Raw genomic sequence first — 26,607 nt, 5'->3', positions numbered from 1 at the left:
CTGCGCTGTATTTTTTCTATGTTCTATGTTCTCTCTGTCTGTTTCTGGACAGATGCTGCCAGGCCTGAAGCACGAACAAGGTCCTCGGGGGTGAGTCCGAGTTCAGGATCCTATTAAGGTTCGGTTGGCAGATGGATGATGGTGAGGGAGGGTATACAATGGGATTAGAAGAATAGAGGCGGAGACTGTTTCCTAAATGGGGAAAGGTTTCGGAAATCTGAAACACCAAGGGACTTGGGAGTCCGAGTTCAGGATTCTCTTCAGGTCTGACCAGAGCCTTACACAGCCTTAGCAGACCACATTTTGGAACATTGTGAGTAGTTTTGGGCCCCCTATCTAAGGAAGGATGTGCTGGATCAGGAGTGAGTCCAGAGGGAGTTTACAAGAAAAATCCCAGGGATGAAGAACTTGTCATAAGAGGAGAGGTTGAGGACTCTTGAGTCTGGACTCGATGGAGTGTAGAAATATATGGGAGAATCTGATTGAAAATTCGCGAATGCTGAAAGGCCCGGATGGAGTGAACATGGAAACGTTTCCACGAGTAGGAGAGATGAGAATGCGAAGGCACAGCCTCAGCATGAAGAGATGTCCCTTTAGAACTGAAATGGAGGAATTTCTTCAGCTAGACACAAGGGAATCTGTGGAACTCATTGCTGCAAAGGGCTGTGGACCCTAAGTCATTGAGTGTGTTTAAGACAGAGATGGATAATTTCTTGTTTCGTAAGGGGATCAAGAGTTACAGGAGTTTGCACGAGAATGGGGTTGAGAAACATTCAGTCATGGTCAAATGGCAGAACAAGTTTTATTGGCTGATTGCTCTAAAATTGGTCCTATATCATAGTCTTCTGCTCTGCTGGGTTACAGTCTGGTATCTAATGGAGGTGTTTGGAGGTAGTTTATATAGAGTAACTGTACCAGGGAGTGCAATACAGATGGGAGAATGGTTGAGGGAATCGGGGTAGTTTACATATCGACGCTGGGGAGAGAGTTATGGACTGGAATCTAATTGAAGGTTCCAGCATAGGTTATACAGAGATATCCAGGAATAAGATACAAACTGGAATCTAATTACGTGTGGTTTTTACATGGAATAGCAGTTATTTGGGACTGAGATACAAATTGGAATCTTAATTGGGGTTCCAGATGTTTTAGAATGGAATAACAAATCGTTGTGGTTCTGTTCACTGAGCTGGGAATTTGTGTTGCAGACGTTTCGTGGTGACATCCTAAGTGCATGGGGGCCTCCTGTGAAGCGCTTCTGTGATCTATCCTCTGCCATTTGTAGTGGTTTGAATCTACTGCTTCTGGTTGTCAGTTCCAGCTGTCCATTGCAGTGGTCGGTATATTGGGTCCAGGTCGATGTGCTTATTGATTGAATCTGTGGATCAGTGCCATGCCTCATGCCAAAGGGAGATTTAACAGGATGTTGCTTTGGGGACTGGAGAGTTTCAGTGATGGAGAGAATTGGACCTGGAACTAGATTTCAAAGAGTTGCTGGATGAAAATCCTGGTTCTCCCGAATAGTATTGTGGGTTTACCCTTACCCCAAGGACTGAATTCATTTAAGAAGTGGAGGTGACAGTGTTGGAATGCGGTAGACAAAAAAGTTTTTAAAAAAGTCACAACACATCACAGCTTGAACTTCCAAATACACCTGTTGGACTATAAACCAGGTGCTGTGTGACTTTTAACATCATTCTAGAAGGCAAACACGTGGGACTAGTTTAGTTTGAGATTATGGATGGCATGGACTAGTTGGACCGAAGGGGCTGTTTCCTTGCTGTGTGATTATATTACTCTATTATGAAGGAGGTGGACAGGAAGCAGCTGTTTCCCTTAGTCGAAGGGTCAGTAACAAGGTGGGGTGGGGTGTTGCATCATTTTAAAGTGAAGGGTAAGAGGTTTAGAGAGAGATTTGAGGATTGTTTCACCCAGAGGATGGTGGGGTTCTGGAATGTGTGCAAATAAAAAACATTGGACTTTCAGTTTCTGTTTGAAATCACTAATTGCTCCGGTTTGTGGAAATGGCACTTTGTAACTGCAGGGGTTGGGGGGTGTGTTCCATCATTTATTAATATGGAATATTGATAATCAAGGAGCAGGAGGAGGCCATTCAGCCCATTGAGCCGGCTGATCTGTGACCTGACTCTATAGACCTGCCTTTGGCCCCTATTCCACTTAATGACTTCGCTGAACAACAAAAAAAACCTGTCAGATTTAAAACTTACAACTGATCCAGCAATGCCTGCTGTTTGTGGAAGAGAGTTCCAAACCTCTCCCAGCCTTTGTGAGTTCCAAACCTCTCCCAGCCTTTGTGTGTAGTAATACTTCCGAACATCTCTCCTGAACAGTCTGGTCCAAATTCTCTGGCAAAGTCCTCCCTAGTTCTCGGGACCCCAACCAGTGGAAACACTTCAATTTTTCCACCCTGTCCTTTTCTGTTAATATCTTTGATCAGATCATCCATAAACCCTGTAAATTCTGGACACAACAGACTTAATTAGTGTTATCAACCCCCATACCTGGGCTTCAGGGGTTAAGTTATCATTCTTGTAAACTCGTGCCGTACTCCCTCCTAGGCCAATCTATCCTTCCTCAGGAGTGATGCCAAGACCTGCTCCAAGTGGAGTCTAACCAGGGTTTTGTATAACTGCAGCATCCTTTCTGCATCCTTGGACACCAGCTCTCTCAATATAAAGGCCAGCATTCAATTGGCTTTCTTCAGGCAATGAACGACAGAAATAAAAAGAAACACAGAAATTGTTGGAGAGACTCAGCAGGGACAGATATTATTTGCCACCTGGGGACTGACTGTTTACTGTTGAAGACAACTTTCCATCTTTTCTTTTGACACTTTTGAGCTGTGCTGGAGCTGTATACTGTTCAGTCAAGAACACGGGCACACGTTAGCAACTATTCATTTCATTTACAAACCTTGAGATTCTTGAACAAAGGGGCGTACTCTGAGAATTAGTATTAAATGCCGAAAAATCAAAGGCTGTCCATATATCTGAGGGAGGCTTTGTGCGATAAGTATAACTCAACTTGTAATTTGTAGGGTAGACCCTGGGATCCATCTGAAAAAAATCGAACAATATTATTTTTTCATGATTTCACTCCTTTTTTCCTTAGAGGGATATATATAGTCAGAATCTTTCCTGATTGAGCTATTCCAAGTATCTCAGTCTCAAGTCAGTATTGTGATGGAATGCTCCCCACTTACCTGGATGGTTGTAGTCTCAACAACATTCAAACAGCTCGATTAGAACCACAGCCACAAGCATCCACTCCCTCTACTACCCATGCTCAGTAGCAGCAGTGTGTACCATCAACAAGATGTACTGCAGAAATACACCAAAGATCCTCAGGCAACACCTTCAAAACCCACGACCACTTCTATCTAGAAGGACAAGTGCGATAGGTACATGGGCACACCCACCCTCTACAGGTTCCCCTCTGGGCCACTGTGTCCTGACTTGGAAACATACCACTGTTCCTTCAGTGTCATTGGGTTAAAATCCTCGCATTGTCCTGAGGGAGGGAATTCGTGCCTGTCTCCAACACATGGACTGCAGCAGTACAAGAAAGCAGCTCATCCCTACCTTCTCAAGGAGGCAACTAGGAATGAGTTGGGCAATAAACACTGGGCCCAGTGGATGATGCCCATGTGCCATGAGGTATTAATAATACAAAAAATTGTAAATTACCCCAGGGCCTTCACCTTCCCTATGTGAGCTTGTTCTGGGAGGGGAGGTGCCAACTTTGTAGTGAATGTTGATGCAAAATACATATTCGATGTTATTGAGTCACCTGGTTCATGAACTGTTTGGAGAAGATTGATATATCGCCAAGAGCTTAGGTTTGTATTCCAGCTGGGTTGGGGCTTTGATCTTATATATCACTCTATATTTAATTTTGAGTTATCGTTTGTTGTTGTTCTAACATTCTGATCTCTAACCTTTCAGTTCACTTTGATGTTTTTGATTATAGATGCCTGCAAATCAGATAGCAGTTTGGCATACCATGTTTTAACCATCTCAAAACCAAGAAAGGATACAGTATGTAAACTTTTATAACATTTCTGGTTCAGTGAAAGTGGAGATTTGCTTTAGTTTATCTTAACTCTCAAAAACCCGGCCACCTTTTATACATCGCGAGTGTTTCCCTTGCTAATAGCATAAAGCGTAGGCCTGCCCAAGCTTTTTGAATCTTTTTACATCATTTGAATTTATTAATTTGTGTTTGCAATCATCTAAATCACAGATATGTTCCATCTTTGTCAACTAAATTACCAACAGGGCAATGTGAATTGGAAGAGGGAAAGTTACACTGATGGCTAATCGCTTTATCTTTCATCTTGTTTTGAGGGGCTGCCTAAGTTTTAGACCCTGGGACATCAATCTGTTGTTTGCCCCAGTACAACAGCTTAATGTCTGAGAGTGGCCCCTTCTGGCCTTGGTCTTTGGGGCAAGGAGCCATTTGCTTTGGGTCTAGCATCATGCACATGAGGAGCATTACCATTTCATTGTCATGAGTGTTTCTTTGATGATACAAATTTAGGTGGAAGGACAGGTAGTGTTGAGGAAGTGGAGAGGTTGCAGAAGGGTTTGGACCGGATAGGAGAGTGTGCTAAATACAAAGCTAAAATACAATGTGGGAAAGTGGGAAGTTACATACTTTAGTAGGAAGAATCGAGAACAAGACTGTTTTCGGAAAAGTTTCAGAAATCTGAAGCACAAAGGGACTTGAGAATCCAAGCTCAGAATTCTCTTCAGGTTAACAGGCAGGTTCAGTTGGCAGTTAGGAAGGCAAATGTAATGTTAGCATTAATTTTGAGAGGGTTAAAATACAAGAGCAGGATGTACTGCTGAGGCTGTATAAGGCTCCACATTTGGAACATTTGGAGCAGTTTTGGGCCCCCTATCTTGGGAAGGATGGGCTGAACATCGAGGGTGTCCAGAGGGGGTTTACAAGATGAAGAACTTGTCATGTGAGGAGAGGTTGAGGACTCTTGAGTCTCAACTAGATGGAGTTTAGAAGAGTGAGGGAGAATCTGATTGAAAGTTGGAGAATACTGAGAGGCCCGAACAGAGTGGACATGTAGAAGATGCTTCCACGAATCGGAGAGACTAGGACCCAAAGGCACAGCCTCAGAGTGAAGGAAGTGAAGAACGGAGATGAGGAGGAATTTCTTCTTCAGGATGACAGTGGGGAATCTGTGGAGCTCATTACTGCAGACGGCTGTCATTAATAGATGGCTCCTTGATCAGTAGGAGGATCGACCATGACAGAAAGAATGCAGGAGAATGGGGTTAAGCAACATATCAGCTATGACAGAATGGTGGAGCAATCTTGATGGGCCAAATGGCTGCTATATCTTATGGTGTTGGTTATTAAGTGAATAATAGAATGTGATGCATCGCAACAATTTGTGCACTCAGATTCAGAGCTTTCTGAGCATGTGCTATGAGCCACTCATACTAAAACGTGTTCAGGCAACTGGACGACCAACACAACATAGGAGCCCTTGGGAGCCTGCTTCCCCCATTCTATATGGATGTGACTGATCTCATCCCAGCCTTGACTCCAATTTCCTGCCACCGCTCCCTTTAACCTCTCACTGATGAACAAACTGTCTGGCCCCTCCTTCAATTTATTCAATGTCTCGACACACTGGAGGGTGAATATCCATAGATTCCCACCCCCTCTCCCTTGGAGAGAAGTGATTCCTCACCATCACTGTTTTCAATCTGTCCCGTCCCCTTCTCCTGAAACAGTGACCCTCTCATTCTAAATCGTCCCACATAAGGAAACATCCTCTCTCCGTCACCTTTGTCAATCCCACCCCCTTTAGAGTCCTACATCCCTCAGTTAGATCCCTGCTCATTCCTACTCCAGAGAGTATTGGCCGAAACTGCTCTATCTCTCTTTCAATGAGAAACCCCTCATCTCTGAACATGAAATGTAAAAAGTACATTACTTTTAGATGATATCTTGGATGTAGACTACAAATCTCAAAGTGAGTTAGTCATAGTTTCCGAGAGGTCTACAGCACTGAAAAAGGACCATCGGCCCATCGAGTCTGTGCTGGTCAGAAACAACCAACTCACTATTCTCTAATCCCATTTCCCCAGTACTTGGCCCATAGCCTTGGCATCCCGAGTGCACATCTAAATCTTCCTTCAATGTGATGAGTGTTTCTGCTTCTCCCCACCCTTACAGGCAGTGAGTTCCAGATTCCCCACCACCCTTCATGTATTGCTGGCCATCGGAGTTCCAAGAGATCGATTGTGTTAGGGGACTTTCTGGTCTGAGGTACAGACAGACATTTCTGTGGGAAGCACCAAAAAATCAGAATGATGTGTAGCTTTCCTGGTGCCAGGATCAAGGATGTCTCCGAGGTGGTGCAGAATGCTCTCCAGGGGAAGATAGGAAGGGAAAATGTTGAGACTCTGAAGGGAGATTACAGAGAGTGAGGCAGGAATTTAAAAAGGTCCTTGAGAGTAACAATATCTGGATTGCTCCCAGTGCTATGAGCTAGTGAGCGCAGAAATAGATGAATGTAAGGCTGAGAAGCTGGTGTGTTGGAGAAGAATTCACATTTGTGGATCATTGGAAACTCTTTTGGGGTAGACATGACCAGTACAAGAAGGACAGATTGCACCTAAATTGGAAGGGGATTAATATACTGGCAGGGAGATTTGCTAGAAATGCTCAGGAGGATTTAAACTAGTAAGGTAGTTACCAGGGAGATAGTGAGGAAAGAGATCAATCTGAGATTGGTTCAGTTGAGAACAGAAGCGAGTCAAACAGTCAGGGCAGACAGGGACAAAGCAGAGAACAAGGTAGGACTGATCAATTAACCTGCATTTATTTCAATGCAAGCGGTCCAACAGAAAAGGCAGATGAACTCAGGGCATGGTTAGGAACATGGGACAGGCATATCAAAGCAATTACAAAAAAATGGCTCAGGGATAGACAGGACTGGCAGATTAATGTTCCAGGAAACAAATTCCACAGGAAGGACAGAAAGGGAGGCAAGAGAGGAGGGGGAGTGGTGTTTTTGATAAGGGATAGCATTACAGCTATACTGAGGGATTTTTTTCCAGAAATACATCCAGGAAAGTTGTTTGGGTGGAACTGAGAAATAAGAAAGGGATGATCACCTTATCGGGATTGTATTATAGACCCCCCCCAATAGTCAGAGGGAAATTAAGAAACAAACTTGTCAGGAGATCTCAAAGTTTGTGAGAAGATTTATAGCTCGGGTGCTTGTTGTTGTGGTTCTGTTCGCCGAGCTGGGAATTTGTCTTGCAAATGTTTCGTCCCCTGTCTAAGTGACATTCTCAGCGCTTGGGAGCCTCCTGTGAAGGGCTTCTGTGATCTTTCCTCTGCCATTTGTAGTGGTTTGAATCTGCCGCTTCGGGTTGTCAGTTCCAGCTGTCCGTTGCAGTGGTCGGTATATTGGCCAAACAGTGTACAGCCAGGGAATTCCTAAAGGCATGGCACTCATCCACAGATTCAATCAATGAGCACATCGACCTGGACCCAGTATACCGACCACTGCAACGGACAGCTGGAACTGACAACCGGAAGCGGCACGTTCAAACCACTACAAATGGCGGAGGGAAGTTCACAGAAGCCCTTCACAGGAGGCTCCCAAGCGCTGAGAATGTCAACTAGACAGGGGACGAAAAGTCTGCAACACAAATTCGCAGCTCGGCGAACAGAACCATAACAAGGAGATCTCAGTTATCTGTAAGAATAATAGGATGGTTATGGTAGGGGATTTTAACTTTCCAGACCTAGATTGGGACTGCCATAGTGTTAAAGGCTTAGATAGAGAGGAATTTGTTAAATGTGTACAAGAACATTTTCTGCATCAATATATGGATGTGCCTACTAGAGAAGTTGAAAACCTTGACCTACTCTTGGGAAATAAGGAAGGGCAGGTGACTGAGGTGTCAGTGGGGGAGCACTTTGGGGCCAGCGACCATAATTCTATTAGTTTTGAAATAGTGATGGAAGAGTTCAGGCCAGATTTAAAAGTTGAAGTTCTAAATTGAAGGAAGGCCAATTTTGATGGTATTAGGCAAGAACTTTCAAAAGTTGACTGGGGGCAGATGTTCACAGATAAAGGGATGGCTGGAAAATGGGAAGACTTCAAAAATGAGATGACAAGAGTGCAGAGAAAGTATATTCCTGTTAGGGTGAAAGAAAAAGCTGGTAGGTATAGGGAATGCTGGATGAACTGAGAAATAAGAAGGAGATGATCTCCTTATTGGGATTGTATTATAGACCCCCTAATAGTCAGAGGGAAATTGAGAAACAAACTTGTAAAGAGATCTCAGCTATTTATAAGAATAATAGGGTAGTTATGGTATAGGATTTTAACTTTCTAAACATCGACTGAGACTGCCAAAGTGTTAAGGGTTTAGATGGAGGGGAATTCCTTAAGTGCATACAAGACAATTTTCTGATTCAGTATGTGGATGTACCTACTAGAGAAGGTGCAAAACTTGACCTACTCTTAGGAAATAAGGCAGGGCAGGTGACTGAGGTATCAGTAGGGGAGCACTTTGGGGCTAGATACAATAATTCTACTCATTTTAAAATAGTGTTGGAAAAGGATAGACCAGATCTTAAAGTTGAAGTTCTAAATTGGAGACAGGCCAATTTTGATGGTGTTAGGCAAGAACTTCCGAAAGCTGATTGGAGGCAGATGTTTGCAGGTAAGGGGACAGCTGGCAAATGGGAAGCCTTCAGAAATGAGATAACAAGAATCCAGAGAAAGTATATTCTTGTCAGGGTGAAAGGGAAGGCTGCTAGGTATAGGGAATGCTGGATGACTAAAGACATTGAGGGTTTGGTTAAGAAAAAGAAGGAAGCAAATGTCAGGTATAGGCAGGATAGATTGAGTGAATCCTTAGAAGACTTTAAAGGAAGTAGGAGTATACTTAGGAGGGAAATCAGGAGGGCAAAAAGGGGACACGAGATAGCTTTGGCAAATAGAATTAAGGAGAATCCAAGGGTTTTTACAAATATATTAAGGACAAAAGGCTAACTAGGGAGAGAATAAGGCCCCACAAAGATCAGCAAGGCTGCCTTTGGGTGGAGCCACAGAAAATGACGGAGATACTAAATGAATATTTTGCATCAGTATTTACTGTGGAAAAGGATATGGAAGATATAGACTGGAGGGAAATAGATGGTGGCATCTTGCAAAATGTCTCGATTACAGAGGAGGAAGTGCTGGATGTCTTGAAATGGTTAAAGGTGGATAAATCCCCAGGACCTGATCAGGTGTACCTGAGAACTCTGTGGGAAGTTCGAAAACTGATTGCTGGGCTTCTTGCTGAGATATTTGTGTCATCGATAGTCACAGGTGAGGTGCCAAAAGACTGGAGGTTGGCAAACGTGGTGCCACTGTTTAAGAAGGGCAGTCAAGGCAAGCCAAGTAACTATAGACTGGTGAGCCTGACCTCAGTGGTGGGCAAGTTGTTGGAGGGAATCCTGAGGGACAAGCTGTACATGTATTTTGAAAGGCAAGGACTGATTCGGGATAGTCAACATGGCTTTGTGCATGGGAAATCATGTCTCTCAAAGTTCATTGAGTTTTTTGAAGAAGTAACAAAGAAGATTGATGAGGGCAGAGCAGATGATATGATCTATATGGACTTCAGTAAGATGTTTGACAAGGTTTCTCATGGGAGACTGATTAGCAAGGTTAGATCTCATGGAATACAGGGAGAACTAGTCATTTGGATACAGAACTGGCTCAAAGGTAGAAGACAGAGGTGGTGGAGGGTTGTTGTTTAGATTGGAGGCCTGTGACCAGTGGAGTGCCACAAGGATCGGTGCTGGACCCTCTACTTTTTGTAATTTATATAAATGATTTGGATAAGAGCATAAGATGTACAGTTAGTAAGTTTGCACGTGACACCAAAATTGGAGGTGTAGTGGACAGCGAAGAGGGTTTTCTCAGATTACGACAGGATCTGGACCAGATGGGCCAATGGGCTGGGAAGTGGCAGCTGGAGATTAATTCACATAAACGCGAGGTGCTGCATTTTGGGAAAGCAAATCTTAGCAGGCCTTATGTACTTAATGGTAGGGTCCTAGGGAGTGCCGCTGAACAAAGAGACCTTGGAGTGCAGGTTCATAGCTCCTTGAAAGTGCAGTTGCAGGTAGATAGGATAGTGAAGAAGACGTTTGGTATGCTTTCCATTATTGGTCAGAGTATTGAGTACAGGAGTTGGGAGATCATGTTGCGGCTGTACAGGACATTGGTTAGGCCACTGTTGGAATATTGCATGCAATTCTGGTCTCCTTCCTATCGGAAAGATATTGTGAAACTTGAAAGGGTTCAGAAAAGATTTACAAGGATGTTGCCAGGGTTGGAGGGTTTGAGCTATAGGGAGAGGCTGAACAGGTTGGGGTTGTTTTCCCTGGACCGTCGGAGGCTGAGGGGTGACCGTATAGAGGTTTACAAAATTATGAGGGGCATGGATAGGATACATAGATTTTTCCCTGGGGTCAGGGAGTCCAGAACTAGAGGGCATAGGTTTAGGGTGAGAGGGGAAAGATATAAAAGAGGCAACATTTTCATGCAGAGGGTGGTACATGTATAAAATGGGCTGCCAGAGTACTCTATACTCTGACCAATAAAAGAAAGCATACCAAACTATTGGTATCCAATCTACCTGTGACTCCACTTTCAAGGAGCTATGGACCTGTACTCCTAGGTCTCTTTATTCAGTAACACTCCCTAAGACCTTACCATCAAGTGTACAAGTTCTGTTAAGATTTGCTTTCCCAAATGCAGCATTTCACATTTATCTAAATTAAACTCCATCTGCCACTTCTCAGCCCATTGGCCCTCTGATCAAGATCCTTTTGTAATCTGAGGTAACCTTCTTTGATGTCCACTACACCTCCATTTTTGGTGTCATCTGCAAACTTACTAACTACACCTCTTATGCTCACATCCAAATCATTTATCTAAATGATGAAAAGTAGAGGACCCAGCACTGATCCTTGTGGCACTCCACTGGTCACAGGGCTCCAGTCAGGAAAAGCAACCCTCTACCACCACACTCTGTCTTCTACATTTGAGCCAGTTCTGTATCCAAATGGCTAGTTCTCCCTGTATTCTGTGAGATGTAACCTTGCTAATCAGTCTCCCATGCCTTACTGAAGTCCATACAGACCACATCTACAGCTCTGCCCTAATCAATCCTCTTTGTTACTTTTTCAAAAAACTCAATCAAGATTGTGAGACTGTTAAAGTACAGATTTGAGACGGCCCAGGGAATCCCTTGTGGACTCAGACCTGTAAATCCTCTCTCTTTGTTCGTCCCGGAGATTGTACTCTTTGGAAGTCTGGAAAAAAAACCTCTTACAGACAGTTTAGTTTCATTTTAGTCATCCTCTTTATTCGCAATTAGCATCACATAACACTGATACTTACAAGCTAAACTAACTAGGTTCTAATAACCTAGGAGAGTAGGGTACCAGCTGTTCAAGTGCCCCAGCAGGCTACTCCAATTTACTGATACAAAGTGGCTTCCTTTATACAAAAGTTTACAGAAACATTGCATGTTCTTAATTAGACAGATAACAGTGAAAGACAATAATTCGTAAGAAAGAAAAGTTAATTGACAGGTCAGTGTGCACTTGACTGATCAGGCCTTGAGCTATCCATCAGGTGGGAAAAAGAAATCCAGCCAAGTTAGTCATCTGCCGTGAGTTAACTGTGGAAAAAGATATGGAACGTATAGAAGGTAGCAAAATAGATGGTGACACCTTGTAAAATGTCCACATTACAGAAGAGGAAGCGCTGGATGTCTTGAAATACATAAAAGTGGATAAATCCCCAGTACCTGATCAAGTGTATCCGAGAACTCTGTGGGAAGCTAGGGAAGTGATTGTTGGGCCTCTTGCTGAGATATTTGTATCATTGATAGTCTCAGGTGAGGTGACGGAAGACTGGAGGTTGGCAAACGTGGTGCCACTGTTTAAGAAGGGTGGTGAGGACAAGCCATAGAATGATAGACCAGTAAGCCTGACGTCGGTGGAGGGCAAGTTGTTGGAGGGAATCCTGAGGGACAGGATGTACATGTGTTCGGAAAGGCAAGGACTGTTTAAGGATAGTCAACATGGCTTTGTGCGTGGGAAATCATGTCTCACAAACTTGATTGAGTTTTTTGAAGAAAAAAGAATAAAATATCTTGTCTTTTATTTATACTGGTCACTCTAATGGTGCTGTGGGAATGAAACACTTAAGTTATTTTGCAGTGAAAAGAGGGCAGTTAATTTTTAATCAGCAAAGTTATGTTTATAGCAGGTGGTAAATGTAAAGTCAACATTCGCTTACATTAGAGAGAGGGAGAGGGAGAGAGATGTGGGTGAGAAAGAGCGAGAAAAAGCAACAACTGTTTTATCATTTAACTTGAGGGGCAACACATTGAGGGCACAGGGGATGATCATTCACAGCAATCTCAACCAGAGCAGCAATTGAACTGCATGCCGTCAGCGTGACGATACATTGTAAGCCAACTATAGAATCAACTGAGCTAACCAACCCCTGCATGGGCCAGTGGCAAAAACATTGGGTGGCACATTGCTGCCTCACAACACCAGGGACTCAGGAACAATTCCAGCCTTGGGTGACTGTCTATTGGGAGTTTGCACATTCTCCCCTTGTCTGCGTGGGTTTTCTCCAGGTGCTCCGGTTTCCTCCCCAAGTCCAAAGATGTGCAGCTTAGATGGATTGGCCATGCTAAGTTGCCCATAGTGTAAGGGTTATGCAGGCTAGGAAGGTTAGTCATGGGAAATGCAAGGTCATATGGATGGGGTAGGGCAGTATATCTGGGTGGGATTCTATTCAGAGGATCAGTGTGGAAGATTAGCTTCTACACTGTAGGATTCTATGATGTTGCAGGTTAAGGGGAATAGCCATGATTAATGCAAGGTTACTGGGGTAGGGTCAGGGTTTGTTTGGGATGCTCTTCACTGGCTTGGGGCAGACAGGATGGGCTGAATGGTCTCTTTCTACACTGTACAGGTTCTGGAAAAATCTATGTTTAGCTCAATGGTGTGGGCAATTCATTCCGATCTCAATTTAGATGAGATTCACTTTCAGTTTCTGAAATAATGGGAGAGCAAAATCTTATGTTTTCAGCTCCCCAGGGTATGCCCTGAAGATGTGAATGTGAATCTTGCTGTGGCAGGTGGTGGATTTGGAATTCGATTTTAAACAGAAACAGATCTGGAGCTAAGACTCTAATGATGACTGTTGTCAGGAACAAACAACCATCTGGTTCAAAGTTGAAGACTGAGGTGAGGAGGAATTCCTTCTCTCAGAGGGTTGAGAGTCTTTGGAACTCCTTGCTACAGAGAGCTGTGTGTGGGGACAGGGAGCAGGTTTAAGGCTGGGATTGATAGATTCTTGATCAGTCAGGGAATTGAGGGTTTCATGTTAAGTGCAGGAAAGTGAGTGTGAGGAATAGCGCATCAGTCACGAAGCTATTGAATGGCTGAGCAGGCTCGAGGGGCCGAATGGCCTTCTCCTGTTCCTGTCTGTGATTTTCCTTAAGGGAATGAAATCTACCCTCCTTAGTTGGCTCTGCACTTGACTCCTAATCCTTTGCAAACTCTTGAATGCCTTCTGGCTGAATAGGTCGATTGGTTCAAGGACATTTTGGAATTGCATCCACTTCCAACATGGCAGAAATGACCATATCCTGTTCAGAGTACAGAGAAATAGCATTTGTCAGGGTCAGTTTTTGGCTTGTTCCAATCACATGCTTTGCTTAGAGAAACTGGTCTGTATAATGACCCCACATATTCATAGCTCGTCCTGTACATTGGTTGTCTTTCAGGAAAAGTTTGTTATTCTCATCCATTTTCATACAGCAATACAGCACGGAAACAGGCCCATCGGCCCAACCCGCCCATGCCTACCAAGTTTCCCAAACTCAACCAGTCCCATTTGTCTGCATTTGGCCCATATCTCTTTAAACCTTTCTAATCCATGCACCTTTCCTTTTAAATGTTGTAATTGTACCTGCCTCTACCACTTCCTCTGGCAGCTCATTTCATGTACTCACTGCCCTCTGTGTGGTAAATGTGCCTCTCAGATCGCTTTTGAATCTTTCCCCCTCACCTTCAACCTATGCCTATTAGTTTTGGACACCAATACCTATTTACCTTATCTATGTTCCTCGTGATTTTATAACCTCCATAATGTCACCTCACCAGCCTCTGATGCGCTTGCAGCTTATGCAGCTTCTCCTTATAACTCAAACCCAGCAATCTTAGTAACATCTTTGTAAATCTTTTCTGTAACCTTTTTAGCTTAACATTTTTCTACAGCAGGCTGACCAAAATTGGACACAGTATTCTAAAAGTGACCTCACCAACATGATGCCTCAACTCCTGTTGTCAGTGCTTTGACTAATGAAGGCAAGCATGCCAAATGCTACCTTCACCACTGTGTCTCACTGCAATGCCACACACAAGGAACTATCTACCTGCATCCCTATCTGTTTGTTTGGAAACACTCCCCAGACTTGTACTATTAACTGTATAAGTCCTGCCGTGGTTTACCTTACCAAAATGCAACACCTTGTGTTTATCTAAATTAAACTTCATCTGCCATTTCTTGATCCACTGGCCCAGTTGATCAAATTTCCATTGTACTCTTAGATAACATTCTTCTCTGTCCACAACAACACTAATTTTGGTCCTGCTCCTATCTACTACGTTTCTGTGTTGTCCTAGTTTCAGGCTGACCAAGTGGAGCAGCAACCACCCTGCATCACATACACAACCCTGCATCACATACGCCACCCTGAGGCACACAGATAGAGGAGGGGATGAGGAACCAGGTCGAGAGGAAGAGGGAAACATTTGTACCATCCTTCCATGGACATCGTGAGACAGCGCAGAAGAAAGCTTGTGAAGCTTCACAAATCGATCAACAGCAAATCTATCTTCCAGCAAATAAGGAGGAAATGGAAGAGAAGGCGTAGCAATGACACGTTTGTGTGACTAGGTAAGGCTTTGCCTCAATTCATCAGCAAAATATCAATTTGAAAGATCGACTTGTCTTGAGAAACCATTTGTCTCTCCCACACCTCTCGCTGGGTCAATTTATCCCGCTGTAGCACGATCTAACTGTTGATGGCAGAGATTTGAGAATTTATGATATCCATTCCTAACTTGAGCATCCATTTAATTTCCTGGCGAATGGGTCGAGGCAGATGAGCCAATGAATTGAATGTACTTTGCATGTTTTGTTTAAATTGTGGTGAGAAAGAAATAATTCAAGGCAGGATTGTTTTCCAGCTCTATCTTCATTGGCCTCTAATTTCCTCACTTCCAGTACATATCCAGCTCTGTTTTCATACGTCATATGGAATCTACCTTCACCATGACCCCAGGCTGCACAATCCAAATCCTAACAACTCTGAGTAAAGATATTTCTCCTCATCTCACTCCTCGCTCTTTTGCTGACAATCATGAAATTGTGACCCCTAGTTGTTGACATACCAACTAGTGGTAACAAAAGATTTGTCTTTCCCCTGTCAAAATTCTTCATAATTTTGAACACCTCCGTAACGTCCCCCACTTAACCTTCTGTGCTCCAAGGAGAAGAAGCCTGATGTCACCAATCCTTCCTTGTACATAAAATCCTTCATTACTGCTATCATTTTAGTAAATCTCCAATGAACCCTCTTCAAAGCTTGAAGATCCTTTCTTAAATAAAGTGCCTAGAATCGAACACACATGTGATCTGACCAATGATTTGTAGAGGTGTACATCACTTCCTCAGATTTATACTCAATGCCTCTATTTATATCGGCAAGGATCCTATAAGCCGTCTTCACAACGGTTTCAGCTTGCCTAACCAACTTCAGAGATTGATACACGTGAACCCCGAGGTCTCACTGCTCCAGTGGTCCGTTCAAAGATGTACCATTGAACCTGCATTGTTGCTCTGTGTTTCTGGTAGCAAAATGCATTACGTAACATCTGTCTGCATTGGAATTATTCTGCCAGATTTCTGCCCATTTAGCCAATTTGTCAATCTCCCTGTGAAGTCACTCAGCATCATCCTCACAATTCACTCTTCTCCCTGAGTTAGTATCAACTGCAATTTAGAGATTATATCCTCAACACCCAACTCCTAATCATTTATATAACCAATGTATTTATCAATGTGTACTTGTCAGTTTCTTCTATGTGCATGTAACTATCAATTCTACCTGTCCATTTCACTTATGCGAATTGTGAGTGTATTTACCAGTCTGTTCCTGCTCTGTGAATTGAGACTGTCAATATTAATCTGTACCTGTCAGTTTCACCTATATCAATATGTGAATGCAGTTACCAATCTATGCCTCTTGATCTCTGCCTTGTCAATATATGAATTTACTTATCGATTTCTACCTCCCAGATCCTGTTTGGTGAATGTGACCAGTGCAGGTACCAATATGTATCTGCGAGATTCTGCTCTGTGAAGGAGAATGTCATTATCAGACTATACTTGTCAGTTTATGCTGTGTGAAACTGGGAGTGTGGTTATCGTTCTGTTCCTGTAAGTTTTAGCTTTGTCAATAAGTGTAGTTATTAATCTATCCCTGACAGTTACTGCAATGTGAATGTGTGACTTAAGTTAACAGAAACTGACTGATGGAGACTGGTAGTCACACATATGCATCACAGTAAGTGTGTCATCGTCATTTGTTTGTCTGTTTCTGCAACATGAATGAGTGTGTAGTTAACAGCCTGCACTTGTCAGGTTCTACTCTTGTGTATCAAAGTGGAAGCCAGTAATATTCTGTGTCTGTGTGATACATTCTATGATCGTTGTTTATGAGAGTGTTGAGACTGGGTCTTAAATCTTTTCTGCATTTTGTGATTTCTGAGTTGACGGTGGGGGTGGGGGAGGGAGAGGGGAGAAAGGGTGATGGCAGAAGGGAGACTGCTTTATTCTGAGAACCATTCTAAATTATGGTCACATATTTCCTGTTTAAGGAGAGAGTCTAGGATCTGTGGTATCACTGAGACATTTAGTTTCAATTTGTACCTAGACATTGTTGGTGTTTTTTTTTGTGAAAGAGTTTTATTCTGCATGTCAGTCCATTTCTGTCTGATATTTTTCATACCAATATGCAACACAACAGCATGTCATCTCCTTTCTCATCAAAATCAGAGTCACTGATATAGTACAGCTCAGAAGCAGATCATTCAGCCCATTGTGTCTGTACTAGGACATTCTGTTATGCATCAGATCTGCAGTAATTGTTGGGAATGTGAACTTCATTGACTCATTGTCAGCATCTATATGGAAAGGACAAATTGACATCAGGTCTGCTGTCATCTTACTTTTAATAACTATAGTGCTAGTTTTGATGTTTCCCACAATCTCAATCACAGATCATTGGTCAGGTCATATTTGTGTTCAGTGCTGGGCACTTTTTTTTAAGGGAGGATGTTCAAGCTCTGGAGAGGGTTCATTGGAGATTTACTGGATCTCATTCACTTACATTCAGTTGTAGTTTTGTGTCTGAGTGTAGTATAAACTCTGTAAATAAACTCTTTCAGTCTCAGATTATTGTTACATTGTGTGTGCATGTATAGTAGACTTTATCTGGTGCTGCTGAGCACTGCATATCCTCAGCTGTGATAAGTGATGTTGAGAGTCAATTCATATCTGGAAATAACTGAGGCCAAATTTTATTCTTTTTTCCTTTCAGCATCCAGTGGCTGAGTGAGATGGAGTTTACTCTTGTGCTGCCAGTCTGTATCTCAGTTCATGTCTCCTGTAGTGAATGGGAAACAGCTGAAGTTCTTTAATTGCTGGTGCATGGAGGAATGGAGAAGTGAAAATGTAACACACTGCAACAGAATGGATTCTGTGCTATTCTTCAGAGTCAAGGTAGGAAGCTGATATCGTGCAGAATCTAACAGGCAGTAATGATATAAAATGTTTGTCTTCAGAATGCCATTTGTTTTTGTTTCAGTGCATGTTGGTGTACTTTTCTGAACACTGCTGAACTAACAATCAATGTAAACTGAATCCATTTGCAACTAAGTGACAAACCATTTAACTGCATTGGAGCTGACTGACCATAATATTCCTTCTACAGAAAAGACTATTGGCTAATGCACTTTATTTTCTGATGTAGACAGAACATTACCCTGCCCTGTAGTGTGATGATGTACCATTAACAGTACTCTTGTGTTACTCTATAGTAGGGTGGGGAAAAGGAAATTAATTTTATTTTTTGTCATGCCCTGCAGAATATGTAAACTGTCAAATTCAATTTATGAAAAAATCAACACTGTTCTGCTCTGCTTGAAAATAAAACAAGTTCTACAAACCTACCAATTTTGGCTTTTTTCTTCCCCTTTCTCCACTGCTTTGAAGGGTGGTTCTTAGATATCATTGATGCATTGTGAAAATTGCAGCCAGATTTCATGTTTTTTTTGTGATACAGCCTCGGGAGGGGGAGGAGGAATGAAGAGCTCTTTGTAGATAATTGCATCTAATTTTCAAAGAAGTACATAATTATCTCAAAAAATAGTTTCTGGTTGGATTGAAACAGACAAAACAAAGTCTTCTACTACAATTTGAAGAAATGGAGAATGATGTTGTGATAAAGCTGGGGATGGCAGCTCTTCTGCTACCATGATACATGTATGCAAATAGATGCTGGCTGATCAGGATGAAAATTGTTAGCTGGTTGTTTCTGATCGGTACAGACTCAAAAGTTTTGATGGGCCTGATTCTGTGCTGTTGGCCTCTCCCTCTCTGACAAAGAATCTGTGGGTAGAAATAATTTTGAATGTAACATTTTCTGTTACTTGCAATGTCAATGGAACTAAAAGGTGGTTAGATATTGTAATGGGTGTCAGGATGGTGTATGTTTTAAAACTCATCGTAGGTCAGAGAGAGAGAGAGATAGAGAGTGTGTGTGTGAGAGAGAGAGCAACATTTGGTTACGTACCTACACACTAATCATTCTATGTCAAGCTTTGACAGAGAATGTGCATTTGGAATTCATATCATTTGATTGCTGTGTCTATATACATGACAAAAGATTAGTTCTGTCGCTCTGAATTCCTGAGAGCTGTAATGTTTCCTCCAATATAAATTTGTACTCTATTTATTTTACATATGGTTGCCCAAAGTAATCATATCAGCCATTTGTCGCCTTGATTGTAAAATTAAAATTATTGTTGGCAAATGCAGACGATATAAAGATTGGTGGACTTGTGGGTTGTGTAGAAGTTTGTCAAAGGATACAGCAGGATATGGCCTGAAGAAATATGGCAGATTGAGTTTAATCTGGCAAAGTGTAAGATGGTGGACTTTGGGAGATCAAATTTTAAGTGAAGGTATACAGTAAATGGCTGGATTCTGAAAGTCATTCTGTAATCTGAAAGATTACAGAAGGATCTTGGGGTTCATGTCTCTAGCTCCCTGAAAGTGGCCATGCAAGTAGGTAGGGTGGTATCTAGAAGAAGGTGTCTGGCATGTTTGCCTTATTGGTTGGGGCATTGAGTACAAAGGTCGGGATGTCATATTGGAACTTTATATGACTTCGGTTAGATCGTACTCACTATCTACTTCATATATGGTTGTTCAAACTAACAGCATCGTCTATTTGTTAACCTCTATTATGATGTGAAAAGTATCCTTAGTAAAGTTCAGAACCCATGAGGACAGCCTCAAATCAGGAACTTGGGTTCCTGTCACACAGGCTGACACCATCACACACATATACACACACTTTATCAAGCGTGCACACACACACATTCGCATGTGTACTCACACTCCATATTCTCTCTCTCTCTCTCTCTCTCTCTCTATACACACACACACACACGTGTCTATGGGGTGAATTTGCATTTGCAGAATTATATTTGCAGATACATTAGATTTTGCTCAAAAAGAACACAATCTGCTGGCAGTCAATCCATGTAATGTTTTATAAATTCCTACTTTGGCAATAGAATCAGTCTGACTCAAGATTGGGATACAGACAGATTCTAACCTCACACCTTTAATACAATATGAGTTGAAATGTTACCCTTTTTAAAATAAAACCTGAAGTCATCTTGAGAATGTGACTTAAAAAAAGTTCTGGGATGTATATATTAATGAACTGAAACCTGCAACACATTCTAAAAGATGAAAGACATAACAATCCCGATTCATTCAATATATCATTTCAGTTGCATGACATTGTAATCTTTTGCTATAAATTCTGTGCCTCATGATCCTGTTTCACAGCCACCTGATGAAGGAGCAGCACTTTGAAAGCTCGTACTTCCAAATGAACCTGCTGGACTATAATCTGGTGTTGCGTGACTTTTCAGTTGTGGTTGCCACATTACAAGAAGGAAGTGGAAGATTCAGAGAAGGTGCAGAAGAGGTTTGCCAGAATGTTGTCTAGAGGGTATGAGCTATAAAGAGAAGCTAGAAAAACCCGGGTATACTACTTCTGAGCAGCAGAGGCTGAAGGCTGACTTAATAGAAGACTGTAACATTTTGAGAAGGGTTGTAGCTCAGGTTGAGGTTCTGGATCCAGGTTTTCTCACTGAGCTGGGAGTTCAGTTTTCAGATGTTTTGTCACCTTACTAGGTACCATTATCAATGAGCCTCCAGCTGAAGCACTGGTGGTATGGCCTGTTTTCTATGTATGTGTCCATTACATTGTACAAACAGGCAGAAAACTAGCCATAACTTGCCACAAAAAGACATGATCCATTCTCACTAGTATCCTTACATACAGATGAGGAAGGACACCACTTCGACTGGGGCAACACATCCATCCTAGGAAAGGCCAAACAGAGACACACATGAGAATTCACAGAAGCATGGTATTCCAATTGGAACTCCATCAACAAACACATTGCCTTGGATCCAATTTAGCACCCCAGAGAAAATGAACAGGAAATGACATCACCAACCCAAAGAAACCTAAACACATAAATAGAAAGCGGACCATACCACCAGTGATTCATCCGGAGGCTCACCGATGATGTTACCTAGTGTGGTGATGAAACATCTGAAAATAAACCTTCCGGTTCAGCCAGCAAACCTATATCTAGAAGTCTATAAAATTGAGATGCATTGGTTAAAGTTGATGGTCAGAATCTTTTTCCAAGAGTTGAAATGTCTAAAACTAAGAGACATGCATATAAGGTGAAAGTTCAAAGGAGACCTAAGGTGCAGTTTCTTTTAACGTAAAGAGTATTAGGAGTGGAACGCACTGCTAAGGGTGGATGATGGAGGCAGATACAATAAAGGTATTGAAGAAGGGACTTAAAAATAAGCAAATTAACATGCAAGAAATGGAGGGATATGGACCGAGGGCAGGCAGAAGGAACTAATTTCATTTGGTGTCAAGTTTGGCACAACATCGTATGCTGAAGGACCCATTCCTGTGCTGTACTGGTCCAGTTCAGATTTAATGCAGTGTATATTTCGGATGAAAATTCATTCAAATTGATAGGAAATGGGTAGCATGCATTGATAATATAGATAAAAAATATAAACTTCTATTTCCTTGGTGGTGTTTGACTCTTGGTTTTAATATATCTCTGGAAATGGAGCTCAAAGTGAAGCTGACTCAATCCACTCTGTGACTGTGGAAAGGATGTTCTTCACTCTGATCGCAGTAACATACCTGCTGTTTGTTCGAAGCAGCTGGTCACACTTGGCTCTGTACCGAGGGAATATCACATTGTCTTGGTCCTTTGAGTACTTGCCTGGAGGAAGACAGAAGAGATACCTCCTGTAAATCAACATCAATTGTGATTGGCAACATCAATGTAACATTCAGTTAATGAACATTAGGATGTTTTTGTTTAAAGCCAGAAATTTAAACAGAACTACAGGTCTGATTCCACTCCTGCTCTAAGCTGCTCCTTGTCCATTTCTTCTTATAATTCTCATACCAGTTGAGTGAGATTCAGAAACTAAACAACACCCATACAGCTCCATGAATGGGGCCACGTGATGCAAGTGGGTATGTGGATACGTGCGTTTAGTTATTGATCGATGCCTGTCAGTTCCTGCTTGATGAATATGAGAGTGTAATTATCAAACTGTAACTTTCAGTATATGGTAAATATATTTACATATTCACACAACATTGACTGGTCCGGTCTCATTGATAACTAGAAAATGATAAAAATAATACAGCATCAGTGAGGTGGGAGGTGTGGCATTCTGTCCATGCCAATGCCAACACACCCAGGTGCCCTTTCTCATTCCACAGCCCCCTAACCTTGCAGTTTACAACACTTGAGATGCAGTTCCAGGGAAATTTTGATTAAAAGAAAATGTAAGGTCTCTGCCTGCACCACCAAATCAGGCAGCGAATTCCAGATACCCACCACTCTCTACATAAAAAAGCATTTTTCCTCATATCATCTAATCCTATAACCACTGAGCTTGAATCCATGATTACTGGTTTTTGAACTCTCTGCCAAAGTAAACAGGTTCCTCCTGTCTAATGTCTCCCTCTCATTGGTTAGTTAAAAAAAAAATCACACAACACCAGGTTATAGTTCAACAGGTTTATATGGAAGTTCATGATTTTGGACTGCTGCTCCTTCATCTGGAAGCTCACTATTTAGTACTGTAGACCCCAGTACCCTTGGGGTACATGTTCCAGGACCTACAGCAGAAACACAAAACTGCAGATAGTTGCAAAACCATTAATTTAAATGGGAAATATACCTTCCTGGCAGCCTCCTGGTTCTGGAACATTCCCTTTTATATACTCGGACCACGGTTAACCGTGGGTAAGTAAAACCGCAATTACCGGATCTGTGGATACGGGGTCACCTTGTATTCCTTAATCTTGGCACCTCTGTTCCAAGGAATACAACCCCAAACTCTCCAATCTCTCCTGATAGCTACAATTCACTAGCCCTGGCAACATTCTAGTAAATCTCCTCTGCACTCTCTCCACAACAATGACATCCTTCCTGTGATGTGGTGACCTGACTGCACACAATACTCCTGTTGTAGCCACCTGTACCTCATACAGTTTCATTGTTATTTCCTTATTTTTGTATTCAACTCTCTGCCAATGAAGGCCACGTGCCTTCTTTACAACCCCATCTATCTTTAGGGACCTGTGCATTTGCACACTAAGATCTCTCACTTCACCTGCCCCACTCAGTATATTCCCATTTATTGTCTGACTTCCCAAAATGCATTTCCTGACACTTATCAGAGCTGAACTCCATCTGCCACTTTCCTGCCCACTCCACCAAACCATCTATATAATTTTGGAGCTTACAGTTATCCTCTATACGGTTAATTTTTGTGTCGTCTGCAAATTTCACAAATCTTCCCACCATATTCAACTCCAAATCATTAATGTATAAAACAAACAGCAGAGGTCCCAACACTGAGCCATGCAAAGCACCACCTGAATTAACTTTCCATTCATAATGGCCGCCATTGACCATTATCCTTTCTTTCCTGTGACTAGCCAATTCAACACATTACCCTGTATCTCATGGGCTTTTACTTCTTCGACCAGTCTGATGTGATGCTGCTGCTCCTTTAACAAGCTTGTAAAAGACACAGGCTCCGAAAATTCAAAGTTGATAGGTTTGAGGGCCATTTTGATTATAGCTAACAGGTAATGCCTCAGGCAAAAGTCTTCCACATTTTTAAAAAGAACACTTGTATAACGAAAGGGAAGCAGCTCAGTTTTCCCAGCTCCACTTTTCTCTGGTTTGATTTGGTTTTTGGCTTCTGGCTAGTGACTGAAAGCAGTCAGGCAGCTAAAAAAGCTGCCGAACCCAAAGAAGTCAGTCCACGCTGGTACTCTCTCTCTGACATCTCTCCTGTAAGACCCTATGTTTGATTTTACCTTTTGTGCCAAAGGATATTGATGGGGATTGTTGTAAATGTTGGAAACACCATCATTAAGTTGGTATAATTTGTTGGGTTTCCAGATTTTTAAGTTATGTAGTATTCTGTTCTCTTTTGTTTGTGTATCATGCTGCAATTTTGTAAATCAAACTGTTTGTTTAAAACTACTGGTTTGACCAGCTGCATCCCTCCAAGAATATCTGCGTTAGACCCGTTTAAACACAACTAGCAAAGTTAATGTCCGGGCTACTTTCTTGAAATCTTTGGAGGACATCTGGCCTTTTCCATAACAGATTGGGGGCTGTTTGCAGAATTTATTCTGTAGTTCTGATTTGGGATTTGGGTTGTTAGATTCAAAGGCAACAAGTGGTAAGTCTTAGTGTCTTTTGTTCCGAGCATTGAATTTAATTGGTTTAGACAGTGCTTGGAGAAAGTGAGAACTGCAGATGCTGGAGATCAGAGACGAGAGTGTGGTGCTGGAAAAGCACAGCAGATCAGGCAGCATCTGAGGAGTAGGAGAATCAATGTTTTGGGCATCAGCCCTTCATCAGGAAATAGTGTTTGGGATAGCAATGGCTCTTTGAGTCATCAAGAGTTTTCTGGGGGTGGAAGAAGTGTCTTCAGATTTTTGCAAAAAGTGATTAAGGCCGAGTTGCTGGAATTTGCAGACCAGCTGGAGCTCCACTGGCGCCATCCACGAGGAAAAGGGTGATAATGAGAGCAATAGCTCAACGTTTAAATTTGCTGGAAATGCCATCAGAATCTTTAGAGATGGCTAACATTCAATTGAAAATGAAGCAACTTGAGTTAGAGGCAAAAGTCAAGGAAAGGGCAACAGAAACAAAACAGTTTGAATTACGATTAAAAGCAGAAGAGAGGGAGAAGAGAGATGGAAAGGAGGAAAGAGGGAGTTTGAACTATAGAAATTGGCACTTAGACAGGAGTTCAATGATTTCCTCCCTGAATTAATGAGAACTCATGTGGAAGAGCAGAGAGTTAAAACAGCAAGACTGGCATCAGAAATGGCTGATGATTGAGTTGATCAATAAATCAAAATTATGCTGCCAAAATCAATTTCAATCCATGAGGGTTAATAATTGTAGGTAAGATAAATTCTCACGTGGAAAATAAAATGTAGATCTCGGTGAAGATCAGAAGAAAGAATTACTACAGGGTAAAAAGGAAACCCTTGAAGGGGAAAGAGAAGTGAAAAAGCTCTGGTGTTTTCAATAAAGTAGGCCACATGGAATCCGTATTAGTGGGTTAGGAAAAGCACTGAGAAACCAGATGTAGGAAAACAGGATAAGCCAGTGAATTTTGTTGGAGTGGTAACAGTTGGAGACTAGAAAGCTGCACCAGAATGGACAAGCTGGTCAGAGGTTGGTTTTGGAGGAAGTGCCAGATCTTCTTAAACCATACACTGTGAAGGTAAAGTTTACTCGTATAGGCCAGGAGCAGCAGGTAAAGAGGTGACAATATTCACACATATAAGGATCCTCTCAATCTGTGATGTTAAAAGATGAGGATATATGTACCTTTGAAGGAGTATTACCAGAAAAGGTACGAGTAATGGGAATTCACATTGAGACAAGAAATGCTCAATTGTCAGAAGTGAGGTTAGAGTGTCTAAAGAAGAGGGGAGAAGTCATAATAAGAGTACTGGACAAACTTTCAGCTCCAGGAATACAATTGGTCGCTGGTAATGATGTTGCCGATTCACTGGTAGGAGTGCTGCTGAATGTGGTTGAAAATCCAATGGAAATTCGGGCAACTGAACTAATGCAGCTCACACATCCTGGGATGTTGCCTGAGTGTGTGGTAACGAGGTCACAAAGTCACCAGTTGCAACAGGAAAGATCAAGGAGTACAGATAAGAAAGTTGAAGGGAAATTAGCAGAGACCCTGTTTGATCAGATAGTTGAGACAAACCAGGAACAGATAGGTGACAAAGCAGACATCTTTAGCTCAGGTAAATTAACTGAGTTACAGCAGAGAAATGAAAATTTAAAGCAATTGTATCAAAAGGCATACACAAAACAAATCCATATGTATCCCTGATTGTTATTATCTTAAAAATGGAGAACATCACATATTCAGGCAGATGAGAAATGGGCAGAAGCTTATCAAGTTGTATTGCCAGTGGGTTGCGAGTGTTACGAGTAGCACATGAGCAGCACATGAGCTACCTGCATAGATTGTGTGTTTGAAATTCACATTATTTAATTGTCATCTCTGTATGTGACAACTATTCAGTAAAGGATGAATCCTGTCCTTCTCAGTCACAGATAAACTCCATGTAAATATGCTTCATCACGGTTGGAGAATTTGAACTGTAGGCAGAGGCTGAATAGGCTGGAACTGTTTGCCCTGGAGAGTGACCTTATAGAAGTTTATAAAATCATGAGGTGCATGTAGAAGTGGTGGAGCCTGGTACAATTACGACATTTAAAAGGCATCTGGATGGGTATATTGATAAAGCCTTAACATGTCCTCAAATGTAATGCTAAATTATAGAGCACAAAAAAATAAACAAGGCCATAAAAGCGGGGACCTCAGATATGCAGAAGATAAAGAACATGCGTGATAACAGGATGCTCTAAAGCAATTAAGAACATTTGCCATAACATCAAAGAATCTGTGTAAAAACGACACAATGCACAGAACTTGTGAAATTAATGACAGTGTTTGAT

General features: G+C 42.0%; 1 long non-coding RNA gene across 1 annotated transcript in view; it reads left to right on the top strand.

Annotated features, from left to right (window-relative positions):
* Nucleotides 1-18,135, top strand: part of LOC140470844 (uncharacterized) — a 49,993-nt gene extending 31,858 nt beyond the window's left edge. The window contains exons 3-6 of the long non-coding RNA XR_011956746.1: nt 3,991-4,058; nt 14,785-15,058; nt 17,766-17,947; nt 18,033-18,135. This is a non-coding gene — a long non-coding RNA (uncharacterized lncRNA). The remainder of the gene's footprint in view (nt 1-3,990; nt 4,059-14,784; nt 15,059-17,765; nt 17,948-18,032) is intronic.
* The last annotated feature ends 8,472 nt before the right edge of the window (nt 18,136-26,607 follow it).

This window comes from Chiloscyllium punctatum, chromosome 52, assembly GCF_047496795.1.
Source record: "Chiloscyllium punctatum isolate Juve2018m chromosome 52, sChiPun1.3, whole genome shotgun sequence".
Taxonomy (NCBI): Eukaryota; Metazoa; Chordata; class Chondrichthyes; order Orectolobiformes; family Hemiscylliidae; genus Chiloscyllium; species Chiloscyllium punctatum.
This window is presented reverse-complemented; position numbering and strand designations above follow the sequence as displayed.